General features: G+C 37.4%; 1 long non-coding RNA gene across 1 annotated transcript in view; it reads right to left on the reverse strand.

The window, feature by feature from the left end:
* Positions 1-15,526, reverse strand: part of LOC139826454 (uncharacterized) — a 49,025-nt gene extending 33,499 nt beyond the window's left edge. The window contains exon 1 of the long non-coding RNA XR_011736529.1: positions 15,439-15,526. This is a non-coding gene — a long non-coding RNA (uncharacterized lncRNA). The remainder of the gene's footprint in view (positions 1-15,438) is intronic.
* Between the last annotated feature and the right edge of the window lie 262 nt (positions 15,527-15,788).

Consider the following 15,788-nt stretch of genomic DNA (forward strand, 5'->3'; position numbering starts at 1 on the left):
CTGGCAGATGTATTGTTAACCTCCTCTCCCCCCCACTTCCCCCTTTTGCCCCTCCCTCTCCCCTCTTCCCACTAACGACAGGCAATCGGGAGGGAAAGAAGGACAGAGAGAAGAGAGTTGGAAAAGTTAAAGATGTTTTACTAATGCTGCTAATAAGAATAGAGAAAATAATACAAAATATACAAAACCAATCTTGAAAGTCTCAGCAACTGCAGAGCCAGCACCCAAAGTCCTGGATTAGACTCTGTAGCCAACTGGAGCTGGATTCAGTCTCTCACTAGGCCTGAGTTTGCAGGGACAACCAGCAAGGTCCTCTCCTAATGTCAGCCATGAGGAAAAAAAGGGGCTGAGATCCTCGTGATCTCCCACTTTTATATGAAGTATTCACGTGAATGGAATGTTATACACAGTTGGTCAGCTTCTTGGTCATTGGTTTCTCGTTGCCCCTCTCACGAGATGTCCATCCGTGCTTATCAATAAGTTTGCATTCCATTGCTAGTTTAACCAAAACATGTATCTGGTTCTCCAGGAAAATGCAGCTAATATGAAGGCTTTAGCTGACAGGCAAAAATTCACTAAAAGAGAAACTTGTTTTTTTAACAAAACCAGGACAGCATTAGAAAAGGAACAAAACAAGCTTTCTGAATATGTGCATATCATAGTTCTACACCATTGTGATAGCATGCCATTATTGGCTAGTAAAGAAAAATGAATAGGTAGGCAGGTATGTACTGTATTAGTCAAGGTATGATATTAGAAACTGGGGGTCAGATTTTCAAAGTGTAGATGTGATGAAACTAACACCTGATGTTCTGTTCTGTGGTCAAAAGTCAGGAAAAAGATTTTACTGTAGGACCAATAGCCATTTTTATAGTTAAGAAATTAATTTTGACCCAGAATTGTTGACTATGTTCACAAACATCAACAGGGAGACTAATTTAACTGAAGGTATAATAACTGAGTTGCAAAATTTGTGTGCACAATTAGCACCTGCAAAAGAGAGATGAGTCTTGTGAACATTGATCATTTTCATTCCACATGTATATAACAATTTTACACTGCCATCATAAGAAAAAATAGATCATCTTTATCATAGTAAAGCTATAAGGAATATCCTTCAGAAAAAGTGACCATGTTATCTCAGAGTGATGATGTACATTTTTTTCGAAAGTGCCCTTAGGACATATTTCAAAGATATTTGAGCCCTTACAAAATGCAAATAAGAGCTTAACTTGAGTTTCACAAACACTGAAATAGGAGCATTTTCTCTGCCTAGTTCCCAAGAAAAAGAGATGTTTTGTCTGTATAGGGAATAATTATATGTTTGTGTTGTGTTCTAAAATGAGGGGAAACTGATACATTAGGGAAAAACAAAGTAATAAATATAGCCAAAATACTATGGAATGATTGAGTTTTGTATATTCAAAAATGCTCAAGGCAAAATTATACTTAATCAAGTTCATAACTTCTACCTTCTGAACAGCTGCCATATATCCAAACATTTATTCTGTAATAGAGGTAATTATATTAAACATTACTCCAAAGCTCATCAAGCAAAACTGACCCACAATATACTGTGTGAATTCCTGAATTTATTTTTTATAAATAGAATAAGAAAACATTGGCGAATATCATTAGTGGGAATAATGAATAAAAGGAAGATATAATCTCTGTGATTCTTGGTTGTCAGAAAATATGTGTTAATGCATTAATTCCCATGCAGAAAGTTGGGCAAAGCTTTGTGAAGCTCAGGAATTATTTCAGTTTCTAAACGAATAGAAATGCATATCATGAGAACACTTAAATAACAAGTGGTAACACTCCTCCAGTTTTTTGTGTATTGCGGTTTTATGTTTAGAGTAACACGTGAGTGCTATGACTATAGTTCTACAGAGTAAATATGATGAACTCGATAACACTAAAGTTCTCCACTCAGTTCAAGAGTCTGAACAACCTTCCCCCCACCCCCGCACCCTCCTCCATGATAAAAAGTGGACGTGTTTCCAGAGTATGTTTTCTTTATGTCTCCTATAGAGGCATTCACTTATACAGAACTTGCATACACGATTTCTGAATGGCCATCACATTTCAAATCTGAAAGGTCTAGAAAATGCATTATGGTCATGCAGACAAATTATGTATCTTCTTTACAGGTATGTAGATTGCTTGATTATAAAACCTCCAAGATTAATAGTCAGCCATGTAAGCTATACATGATCTGATGTGATAATCTCAAATTCAATCAATAAAAACATCTGATATCTCTCAAAAAAAGGCATGAAGAACTATAACAATATCACCCCTCATAAAAAGCATGTCAAATGTTTATAGCAGGTTCATTTATACCTAAGGAAAAATACTGCCATAGGAAGTAAAACTGTTTGAATGCTGCCTTTGCAATATTTTTTTTATTTTTTTTAAGCAGAATAATCTATATGATGGATATATTTCCATGAGATGCGCATGGTGGAATTGAAGGACAGAAAGATAGGACTGATATTGATACTATAGTGTTATAGTTTTGTCTTTTTATCATTATTAAAGCAGAATTACTTAACTACTTTTTCTAAATATGTTTTAAGTTTAAAAAAACTCATGTTGTATTCACTATTTTTTGCTCTCAGTTTCCTATGCAATATCATAATTAGACGTTATGTTTATGTGCTTTCAGAGTTGTCAAATTTTTTATGTCCCTGCATTCTGTTTTTTTCTGGCAGAAACACAAGAAGCTATCAACACAAATCAAGTACACAAATGAAGTCCAATTTTCTTTTATTCCCCAGCTGCTCTTACTGTCAAAACCAGACAGTAAATAGAATTGAGTCCATAATCACAAATGCAACTTTTCAAACAGCCAAACTTCTCATATGTATTCAAACAAGATCAACAGCAGGTAAAAATAAACTGTAATACCTTTTGGAAGCAATAAGTACTTACTTCAGTCCAATGAATTCAGAAATTCAAATCCTTACTGACTAAACTTTTTGTGTATCAAATGTTACTGCCCACTTGAGATTCAATCTGTTGCATTTTATGCTTCTTTCTGTTACTGAATTTACGTCAGTAGGCACTCTAGGCCTAGATGTCAATGAAGCTGAAGAAATTCAGGCAGGGAGGACAAAGTGGGGAAAAATAAACCCATGTAAATTGGAACCAGTAGGGAAGTTCACAAAGCTCTGATTAGTCTCATTCTTCTGATAAAGTCTCTAGTGATTTGAATACAAGAGTCTAAACATTGAATTTTTTTTTTTTTAATGTTTTTAGACCATGCAACTCCAAAAGAACTTTATTTTCAGCAGAAAATAATGGTAGATGGAATGGCAAAAGAAGAATGTTATTGAAGATCAACAATCACTATGGTAAACGGAACATAAATGTGTCACTTTTATACGCCAGGTCTATAGGAGGCATATGCTATGTGACCTCAGGGCTTCTCAGTTTCCTAGAGGTGACGTTCCCTATGGGACACTGGCAGATATTTTCTTCTTACTCAGGCCTTTTAAACACTCAGAAATTGCTGTTTCTAATGAGTGGCATTATGTAAGGGATCCTATTCAACATACGCTGTTTGGGGAGATCATGACCATAATTGTGATGGGAAATACGGGGAATGTGATCAGTTATTACCAGCACATTTTTTTAATTGTTACTTGTGTACCTATTCCAGTTTGTTGTGTATTTTCTGCATGTGTATATTTGGTCTTGTAGGCAGAAGCAACTACAGCATTCAAATGAGTTGATGACAAACGATTATCAAGTCTCAGTCAAACATGCAGCTTCACATCCAAGAAATCTGGTTGAATAGAAGCAGAAAGGCAACAGGCTGAAGCAAGTCATCTACTCTGTTACAAAACCTCAAAATATTATCACTGATAGTATTAAACCCACCATATATAGACAATTGAGGGAACTTCATTAAATAGAAGCAACATTTAGGAAACCCTTCTAAGGTGAGCCCAAAAGAGAGATGTGGAAGAAATTATGAACTGAGAGCCCTTATCTGAGTTCTATGTGTTGGAAGGTAAGCCCATTTTGTAGAAGAGACAGGGTAAATTAACCTTGCTGCTAGCATTTCAGCTGTCATTGAAGGTGACTTTTGATGTGGCTCATCTGTGTAACCTTGGCTCAGGCAGCTGAGGAAATTGCCAAGCTGTGAGGAAATGCATAGACTAGAGCCACATATGATAAGAGACGTAACATTTCAGGCAGACCAGATTGTTCAGATAGGGCTAGTTAGCTGCCAAAGGATTCAAGTGGAAAAGCACTCCTGTCAGATGATATAAAATCCTAGGGTAAAACCAAACAACAAACACACAAAACCAAAACCAAACAACAACCAAACAAACTGGAAATTGGATTAATGCAACTCAGGAACACTGTTGCAAGGACAAAACATGTTGCTGTCCCTCTGGTACCTGACTGATGGCTGCCTGGCCAGAAAGTACTCTTCAGGGGGTTTGTTAGTAGGTGTACTAGTGCTGCATGTTTTCTCTAGTGCCAACCATCCACCCTGTGCTTTCGCCAATAGGGAGTTGCTTTGTACTTTCAAGTTGTGTTCAAACTGCTGGCAGTGTCCCTTCTCACATGGTAAAAGCTTCCTGCACATAGCAAAAGAGCCTAGGAAAACAGAGTTACAAACTGGTGGTGAATGTGGGCAACCAATATCCTTTGGCCTGGAGTGGTGGTATCCTGCATTTTTCAGCTTAGAAACTAGAAATATGAAAGCAGGATAACTGAAGTTGAATAAACTTGTATTTTGAAAGCAAAATGTGTAACCTATCGCGGCATTGGTGGTTGCAATGCATTGTAGAGTAGTGCTTACCAATGCTTCCCTCCATGATTGTTGAACTAAACAGAGAAATACAAAAGAATGACAAAGCAGCAGTATTGTTTTACTGGAGTTAAAAGGCTGTTTTAGCTCCAGTATCATCTTCATCTACTTTTGCTGCACATAGAGTGTATTTTCATTGCTTAAAAATGTGGCAACAATATTTCCAAGCTTGGTAATAACAGATTCTCCCTCTGTAACTTGGCATGGTTGGCTGGCTCCTTTGACATGTCTGTCTCTTTCTTTGAGCTATTTGTCTCTTTCTGCTTAGCTTTGTCAAGTAACAGAATGACTACTGCAATATTTTACTTATTTGAAAACAGTTTTTGCTTGTTGGTTGCTATTTTTGTGGGTGTGCTTCTGTGTCATATTAAGACCATTTTATACCTACCTTAAGGCCACTTCTTAAAGCCAGTGAGAGAGCTGGTACTAGTATAAAGGAAGAAATATATTTTATGCTAATGATCTATTTTATTAATCTAGATGATATGATGAAGAAAGACACAATTACACAAAGCTTTCTGAAAACAGTGTAAAGTTAAGAAAATCAACCAACCAACTCCCTGCTGTAATGTTACTTCACTGTAGTTTCCTGTTTTCATTTCTAACTCCTAAATTCCATTAAGCGGTCCAAACCATGGACCTCCTTCTACTATTTTGCAGAATTTTTAGTGGCAATAGTAGCAAAATCAATGGTGAAGACAGAAGAACACTGAAAACTGTGAAGATTTTCAAGGCTGTGATTATACAAGGAATCTAATCAAATGTTCGAAGTGTTGCATGACAGAAATGCAGAGGTTGGCCAATGGCATCTCAGCCTTAGAAACGGAGATTGAATAAGATGGTAGAACCTTTGAAGAAAAAGACGTTGGATAATCTGGTAGCTTTACTTCTCTAAGCAAGTTTTGGGCATATAAAGTGATGTCTTTTTCGTTCCGTACTTCAGATATGCTCCCACATAGTGCTATGTAAAATGTTTTAGCTGAAAGAAATACTCTGGTTCAACGCTTCATATAGTTAATTCCATCTATACCTCTAGTTGTCCTCAAAATAATTGTCTTCAGGATGTTCATACTCTTCCAGTATGTGCAGACTCCTATGATGCCCATGTTCTGGTGTCACTTGGTCTCCTTATGTACATTAATTTAGTTCCTTCAGTTTTCTCATAAACTAATCTTCCAGCCTTCCATTCCTTTTTTGTCTCTGTTCTCAGAACTCCCCTCAGTATTTTTCTAATAGTGAGTTGTTCAGAACTGAACTCAATATCCTAAATGTGATCGTAGTGAAGTGGTATAGACAAGACCTGTTATCACATCATGTCTACAGGGAATCCCCGAATACCATTGGCCCTCTTACTGAAGTATGTGAAATTATGTCTAAATTTCTGCCTCAGGTCTTTACTGGCTCTGTTGCTTCCCGAGTTTCTCTGCTCCTGTCTGCTTGTTTTTTATCTCTTTTCCAGGTTACTTCCTCCTCCTCCCCCCACTATCTGCTATCTTTTAAAATTATTATTTTTATTATTATTTTCTACCTTTATTTCTATTCTTGTAAGATTTCTGTATCTCATTGCTCTCCACAGAAACATTCACAACACTCATCAAGCTCATCATGCAGATTTCACTAAGATGCCTTCTTATGTGACTTACATTCTCACATCTTTAAAATATATTTTTAAAAACAGCTTTCTATTTATATATATTCTTCAGTCTTCTAAAATGGCAAGCATCAACACTTACTGTTCTTGGTCCTTCAAAATATTTTTGGCCTGTTTCATAAAATGGACATTGCATTTCACATTTCTCCTGTGAGAATAGCGAGACATGCAATTCCAGCCACTTGGATGATAAAGGAAGATCAATACTAATATGACCATCCGGAAAGTGAGGAACAACACATTCTTCCATGTTTTATTTCCTTCTTTTGAGGTAATTAGTAACTCTTATTCATTAATTATAGTGATCAAAATAGACTGTGATATTCCCATTACAATTATAAATACGTTCTTTTCTATAATTAAAAACTGTTTCAATTTCTGAATCAAGTGTTCCTTTCCTTCCTAGGATAGACACATTTGAAATCTGAATCAAATATGATTCCTTCTTTTTAATAATTACCAAACTTGTGGCTTTATAGATCCTAAGTTTTGCAGTCCGTATCTCAGACTCTTGCTGAAAATTTCAGAGCAGAAAATAACATGTGGCATCTGTCTATATATATTCAAAGTAGTAATTTTACAAAAAATAATTCTTTCCAGTTGTCCAGTGCTTGGAGAGATAGACATGTACTCAAGACAGCTGAATCTGAGTACATCAGCTCAGTAGGAGTGACATTAATTGATAATGTGCTGTTAAAATTTATTTTGCTAAGTTAAAAAATAGGAAACTATTGGCAAAGCACAAAATATGAGGTAGAAAATGAAAAGTTCATTATGTTTTCAGTATCATTCAGGAACATGTTCACATGACACATTTTTTGTTATTTCATGAGCATGCATCCTAACATGCATAGAAAGAAACTTGAATGAATTTCTATTTCAGAGACACCAAGAGCTTAAAGGGAGCTGTTCTAGCTTCTCAGTTGTACATCCTTTGATGAGATTCAGTGCCTTTAACAGGGCAGTTGATGGCTCTTTTTGTGCCCCACTGTACCTGTCCCCATGTATACACTTAGGATGATGCTGACAGTCATGTCATCCCCACACCTGGGGACAGGGTGACTTCACCTCCATCTGGCTGGAGCGGGGCAGGAGGGAAGAGACTCTCAGTCAGTTGACACGGTCCTCAACACAGGAAGTGCCCAGAGAAGTTGAGAAGTTTCTGGACCATGTTTTAACGGCCACAACCAGATCTGACCAGGCTATAAAACGGGGTCCCTGCCGAAGACCCCCTTTGAGTGGTCTTCTAGGAGCAGCAGGTCTGTGAACTGGAGCCCTCCCCTTAGATTGGGACGTCATCTAAGGAGGCTTCCCAGGATTGAGTGCACCTCACCTACTTGCTTGGTGAGTGGTTTTTTTTCTCTGCTGGATACATCCTTGAGTGAGTCCTTGCCTAACTCAGGCAAGTGCTTATTTCTCTTCTCAGTACCCTTGAGTGAAAGAGACCTCTAGTTTTGCCTCTTGTGAGTGAATGTGTGCATGCTGTGGATCCTCATTATTCTTCTGTTGTCGTACCCCGATAACCTCCACAACTGGTATCCAAATTTGTGCTTTATGTTGTCAGAGTGCTAAATAATTTGTATAAAGCCTGTTCCTAGTTTGTTTATTGGTTATACTTTCTGGCTAAAATAAAGTCTGTCTTGGAACTTCTTGTCTGCCTAAACTGACTTTTGGGGTGCCTCTGTGACAACTGGCAAAGCACAAACTATGAAGCTGAAAAGTTCATTATGTTTTCAGCATTGTTCAGGAACATGTTCACATGACACATTTTTAGTTATTTCATATGCATGCACCCTAATGTGCATAGAAGGAAACCTGAATGAATTCTTATTTCAGAGGCACCAAGAACTTAGATGGAGCTGGCCTAGCTTCTCATGTGTATGCATGTCTAGTCTAATTTATAGTGATGTAGCTTGCCCTATCCAACTGAGAAATAATGAAGTTAGGACAATGTAATTTATTTTGGGGAGTCCTTACATTCATACATCATTTTTACAAAAACAGGCAAAATCATTGCAGTGGGCTGACCCTGACTAGCAGCTAAGTTGCCATTCAGTCACATCCCCTTTGCGCCACAGTGGAATGGAGGAGAGAATAAGGACAAAAGTGTGAGAGACTCACGGGTTGAGATAAAGTAAAGCAAACTGTGCAAGCAAAAGTTAATAAGGAATTCAGCCTAGAGAAGCAAAGGCTTTGGGGACACCTTATTGTGGCATTTCAGTAGTTAAAAGAGACCTATAAGAAAGATGGGGGAGACTTTTTACCAGGGTCTATTACAATAAGATGGGGTAATGATTTTAAACTAAGAGAGGGGAGATTCAGGCTAGATGTGACCAAGAATTTTTTTACAATGAGGGTGATAAAATACCGGAGTAAGTTGCCCAGAGAGCTGGTAAATGACCCATCTCTGGAAACATTCAAGGCCAGGTTGGATGGGGCTCTGAGCAACCTGATCTGGTAGAAGATGTCCATGCTCATTGCAGGAGGTTTGGACTAGATGACCTTCAAATGTTCTTTCCTAGTCAAACTATTCTATGATTCACTCCCTGTTCCCCATCTTTAGGCAGGTTTTTAGCGATTTCCAGGAAAGCAGGACCTCAGCACGTATGTCAGTTGCTAGGGAAGAAAAGCACCATAAACTTGAACATCCCTGTTTCCTCCTCCTTTCCCTGACCTTTTATTACTGAGTGCAATGTCATACGATATGGAACAGCCCTTTGGTCAATTTGGGTCAGCTGTTACAGCTGTGCTCCCTCCCAGCCCACTCACTGGAGCAGCTTGAGAAACACGGGAGGTCGTGATGCTGCACAAGTGTTGTTCAGCAAGAGCTAGAACACTGGTTTGCTACAAACACTGGTCTGATCATAAGTCTATAACACGGTATCATATGAGCTGCTTTGAAGAAAATTAACTCCATCCTAGTAAGACCCAGTACAATAATACGAAATATTAAAATTCGAAATCAGTTTTTCAAAGATTAGTAAACAAACTCAAGCCTATTACATAGCCTTAATGCTTCCTCTTACATTTCTATTTAATATATAATATATACCAACTATTGCATTTATTATGTATGGATAATATAGATGCAACCATGTACTGTTTTATTCCACGGGAATCCTACTACTTCAATGCAATTAGATCTCTAAGATTGACAGCATATTAGGATCTGGCCCTATTTTTATGTAATTATGTATTTTACTATACTTCCTGTCTCAGAATGATTTTCATATTGTACATCTTCAGCTGATTTCTGTTCTATTTTATTAAATACAGACATTGGCTTCAATCTCCTATCATTCTCCGTACGTTGTTAAAGAAGACCAAAGTAGACTGCTGCTTTGCTTGATACTTATGGGCTAACTAATGCCTACACAAAGTTTCACTGCCTTTCTGATTTTTATAGCTGCATTCTGTGTTCCCATTTGCTTCACATTGTGCAGCTAATAGAGCTTCTCTTCTGAATGTTTCCATCTTAAATTTAAATGGGATTAATGCTGTGAGAAGTTATTTTTAAATGATTAGGTTAATCATCTGGAAGTTACAGCTCCCCAAATAAAGCACTGTAACTAGTACTGGTCTTAGTATTTATTGCAATTCAATGGAAACACGCGTGTGTGTGCATAGGTTTACCATTTTCCCAGGTCATAATTCCAAGACGCCCTGACTGTTGCCATAACCATGATTTATCTCCTTTCTATTTTACATGTGGAGACTTAGCAAATAATGAACATGTTCTTGATTGTAGTAACAGCTGTAGATATTTCCAGAGGTCATATCATAAGCTAGATATCTGGCATCAATGTTGGATTAATTAAAATTTGGGTTACAGCTAAATGGACATCTCCATTATTAATTTCCAATTCATCTGAGCTTCTGGTTTCTCTTTAAACCGTATCAAAAGAAAAAAAGTAAACATCATTATTCTTAAAGGTTCTATCGTTCGTATTTTACCCTTATATTTGCTTGTATTGCAGTTAATTTTCCTCTTGAGAAACCTTGCTTTGTTGAGAATATAGTGAGTGACTCATTACTGGGGACATGATTCCTGTACTGGATATACCGAAAATTAACTTGATGCCTACATGCAAGATTGACCTATTATCTCTAATTTTGAACTCTCCTACAAATTTCTCTTTAGCATTTGAATTGCACGTCATGTGAAAAATACAGCTACCTTTCCTAGGTAAGTGTGAGTAGAAATATATGTTGAGTGCATGGACGTAGTCAGGATTTAGAAGAGACGAGAGATGTTCCAAAAGCTGGATTTACAAGCAAAAGTGTAGATATTGCATATGTCTCTTTTCTTGCACTCCATTTCTGTATATGGGTACATAATCCATCACTATGATCACAGTCACAACTTTTTTACCTTGCTGTCTTTCAGTAAATATAAAAACACCTTCTTGCACATATAATCCCCTTCCGCTATCAGAGCAAAAAATCAAATGCCTGAAGAATCACCATGTGTTGAAAGGTGTGCAAAATCCCATAGCTTTGTACGTAAGTATGAATCCTCATAATCTATGTAACCTCATGAAGCCCTTGGGGTAGTTTGAAAATTATCTCCCGTTAATAAGTACCAGTTGAAGGACTAAGTTGTTTGTCTGGACTTAACTTTTCAAGTAAAGACGGGAAACAGAGGTCCATGTGTGGGGCTGTCATAGTTCCACTGGTTCCACTGCAGTTACATTAACAGCAAATTTGGCCCAGTGTCACTGCTACCATTGTGGCTTTACGTGCTTGGAGATGAAACTTCAACTCATACTGAGGTGATTTACACCGCCACAGATCACTCCCATTCCATTTTGCCAATGTAAGCTGATCACTCATTCAGCTATATATACCCTAGTGAAAAAGCAGAAGATGGTGCTAAGCAATGGGAGGACTGGTAGTAAGAGACAGTCTTTAAAAATAACTATAAAAATTCATTTGAGGCTGATGGTGTCAGTAAGACATTACAGTCTGAATAGCTGACTGTAGTCTAGAAGAACTGATGAGATGGGTTCAGCCTGGATGGAGTCTAATAAAAATTATACCCTTTACTTAGCATGGTTAACACAACGTGCAGAAAAGCTTTATCATTTAACATTGAAATTTGCTGAGTCCCCTGTGACATAATATTTAACCTCTTGTTTAGTTGTGAGGACAAGAGTAGCTGTAAGGGTAATAAGACTTTTCATACGGCTACAATGAAGCACAAAATTATGTGTGTCGCTGGACTGGGAGCAGACTGAAATGCATAATTTCTTTTAAATTTCACAGCCTGTTCCGAAATTCTGCAGTTTTTGGGGTGCAATCATCACCAGCAGTAGAAGGAGTTCCTGTCCTTGTGTTAGGGCATGTGCATGTACAAAGAGTGTGTTTAAGTCTATTGGCATAGGATCTGGAGATGATAATTTAAGATTTGCAGGGTTTTAGAGGAGTTCCATACAAGTAATGAGTAACTTTGTTAGGTGGATATTAATGAGTGAAAACTGGTATGAAACTGGCATGTTAGCCCTGATACTTACTATAGCCTAACACCATCCCAGTCAGACCCAATACAGTAACAAATCCCTATATTAATTTCAGATGTCTCATCCTGTGGAAAGTTGTGTGTGACTAAGAGATGTAGTGATGTTAACATGGAGTTTCCCCAAAGAATATGCATGTTCCTGAAAGCAAGAATTTGTCTACATCCTAGCACATCTAAGCAAAGTCTTGTGTGGAACATCTGCAGTTTAAGAGTCTCAGTCTCAGGTATCTTTAAAGAAGCTTTTATTAAAAATGATTATTGATTTAAAAAAAAAATCAAGATCTTGTAAGGTCTAACATATTTTAGAACCATTTTAAGGAAAGCTGAAAGAAATTACTCCTAAAATTAAACAGCTCCACTATGCTTGAGTAACAAAATCAGATATTATCTATTATGCCACCTGTTATTCTTTCAGCGTCTACACAATTCTCATTAAATTACTATTTTTATATCCATATTTTATATTTTTATATTTTTATATGTCTTTTTATATCCAACCTCAGGTATTTATTTTTTACTAGTTAACACAGCTTACATCAATTATTAAAAAACTTACGATGAAGCATATTAGTAAAATATCCCTTGAGATCTGACCCAACCAAATATGAATCTCCTAGACATGGACTGAGGGCAGCTGTGCAAACCGAAAGTCAACAACAGTAATGATAAAGGTAATCTTATAACATCTGATAGAAGCAAGCCAATCTAAACAGCCAAACAGAGTAACCACTATCAGCTAAATGAATTATCCCAGTCTCCAAATGCTGTGTTGGACAACCAATGTGCTAATTAAACAACACATCCATAATGATATGGCTTGGCTCGAGAAACACAAAAAGTCAAGGAATAGAATAAATTAAAGATACATTGACACTTTTTGTGTGTGTGTGTGTGTGTGTGTGTGTGTGAAATATTCAGATCATTTTTTTTTCTGTGGAAAAAGTAAAGCAAGTGAAGCTGGCATGTGCAGGATCAAACCTAACTCTTCCCAAACTTCACATGCTATCCACTTCATTAAGTCTCCTGTGTAAAAATATAAAAGAGTTTTGCTCTTTGGAGTTTTTGCTTTCTCATTGACTTCTTTGATACAGCTGAATGATTCTCATTTTTAATCCCCTTGAATGAAGGAAATGTAATATATTTCAATTATAGTTGGGCTAATCTGTCTGAAAAATTTACTGGTGTGTGTAAAACTCTGACGAGAGCATTGAATGAAATTGACAAAACTACACATCTTTGGCTGAATTGCTCACGTCAGAATTACAAGTTTAGATGATAAAACTAATTTAAAGAATGGACTTTGCTGATCCCTACTTTATAGCAATATAAATGCCACCAAGAGTCAGTCCTGATAGATGACAGCATTATAAAAACACAACACAGCAAATGGGGAACTAGCAGGGTCCATTGCTAAATTAGATTTGTAAATTCAACCATATGAAAGCAAGCTATGTAGCTGGCACCACATTAAGAAATAGTTCACATTAGGGGAAAAAAAAAAAAGAAGAGAAAAAAAAAAAAGGTCATGACATTTCTCCCCTGTATTGAATTGTCACATGCACTCCTCACCTTTCACCTTTGTCTCCATATCCAAAGGCTCATGGTTAAAGTATTGTAGAAGTCAGAGCCCCTCCAGAGACAACTAGTGTTCAAGCTCCTTACATGTAACAGACTTGACTTAATGCAATAAATGCATTCATATTTAAACAAAAACAGTGATGATTTCTAGCTCAAATTAAGTAACAGAATGTATTTTATTAGTGTGGTATAAAACAGTGAAGCAGTATGAAGAAATAGAACTGTAGACAGGCTGAACTTGTATGAACAAAAATGTAATACTTCTATTTTTCCTTGCCAGCTGAGTATGTTATTATAGCGAAAGAGTGTAGCATTTACTATAGCTATTAACTAAAAAGCCCATTCACTGGGTTCATCTACAGAAGAAGCTCTATGATTCCTTATCTTGTGTTTAAATAAGTATGAACCACTTTCTCTAGTGAAGATGCCTATGTCAGCTTTGTTATTATTAATCTAAGGCCCAGTGAAGTCTTCACCAACATTCACTGGATTCACTTATTTTGGAAAATTGGCTTAAAAGCTTAATAAAATAACCACCACTTCCTTTAGATATGAAAAGCTGTACAGCCACATCAGCTCAGTGCTCCACCCAGGGTAAAGAGCCCTACTGCTGACACTCAGGCTACATGGCCTAATCTGAGCATGTCACACTGTGCATGTCACACTGTTCACCACTCAGTTCAACGTTCATTTACGTCTCTGTCAAGAAGCACTGCATTGCACTGTGTAGGTGTATCCCAGATGTTTCTGTTAATTAAGCAGCTGTCTCTCTGATACGACAGTCTCCGAAGATAGGTAAGGGGTGGCTTGTTCCTATACCTTTAGAAATGCGGTAGCCTGAAATCCTGATATGTTGATGTAGAGGCTGCTCCATCAAACTGTCCTTTTGGGTGCCTGTCTCCTAGAACAGTGGTATCATTCCGTGTCTACAAATACAACTTTTCTGTTTCCTTACTAGGAAGCTCGTCTTCTTATTGGTTTGGCCTCTTACATCAGGCCAGACATGTAAAATCTAAAGCACTGGTAGCCTTTACTGACCTTTACTGTGGCAACACTATGCAAAATTGCCAGAAAACAGAAAATGCATTATAAATTGAAAGACAGCAAGACCAGGAAGAGTCTGCTGTTAGAGACAAAACACACACACACACACACAAAAAAAAACCACCAAAAGCCAAACAAAACCAAAACCCCAAAACAACAACAACAAACCAAAACAAAAAACCACAATCCAGAAAACACAGAATTTGTCCTACTGTCAGTGAAGAAGGGCAAGATGAGCAAAAAATTTAGAGTTGCTTGGTATCATAAACACAGATGTTTCCTGAGCTTCAGGAGTTAATTTTCCAAAACTAATGCTGGTTCTTGGGGGAAGTTTTCCACAGGTGGGAGAGCTCAGAAATTCTAGCTTGTATACTGTGTTGATCCCAGCAGTGCTTTCTGTGTAAACTAGATACTATAATAGAATGACAAAAATATTCTCAGTACGTTTCATAGATACTTGTGACAAAATAAAATATGAGATGCTCCATCATTCCTCACTTCATTTCAAATTCTGGGAGGATTGTTGTCACAGAATCCCACAAGTCCATTTAGGAAAATGATAATCTCAAAACAAACTTCATTCTGACCAGAGTGGTTTAGTGGACAAATAACTAGGAAAAGGGTTTATTCAAAATAATTCAACACTCCAACAAGATTATAAAACACACATTCTGATACTGGTTGGGAGTTCAAATACTTCACAGCTGATTGTCACTCGGGATCCCCAAAACTTTAAAATATTGGTTCAAAATACGAATCCACATACTCAGAAAAAATGAGGACTCTCAAGGGTAACCCAGAAGGTAATTCACTCACCAACACGGCCAGGTGTCTTCAGCTTTGAGGAGGCTTCTGTAGATGGTGTCCCAGATCTCAGGAAGAGTCCTCAATGCAAAATTTGGGCTTAAAGGAAAACCAACAGAAATAAAACCTTCAGCAAGCTCAATTTATACTCTAGTAGAATCTGAGCTTGTGGTCACTTATGGTAGTGGTCTAGAAACTTCTCTCAACAAAGGCATTTCATTGGTCAAGGGCCCTATCTGTCAAACAAGGTGCATGTACATGACCATAGTGGTTTATAGGTCTGGAAGTTTCTGGTGCTTTCAAAGGTGGCAGGAAGTGTGCCCAGAAGAGGCACTGCTTTCTAGACCCTTCTGTCCTTGGTT

The sequence above is a fragment of the Patagioenas fasciata genome, chromosome Z, assembly GCF_037038585.1.
Source record: "Patagioenas fasciata isolate bPatFas1 chromosome Z, bPatFas1.hap1, whole genome shotgun sequence".
Classification (NCBI taxonomy): domain Eukaryota; kingdom Metazoa; phylum Chordata; class Aves; order Columbiformes; family Columbidae; genus Patagioenas; species Patagioenas fasciata.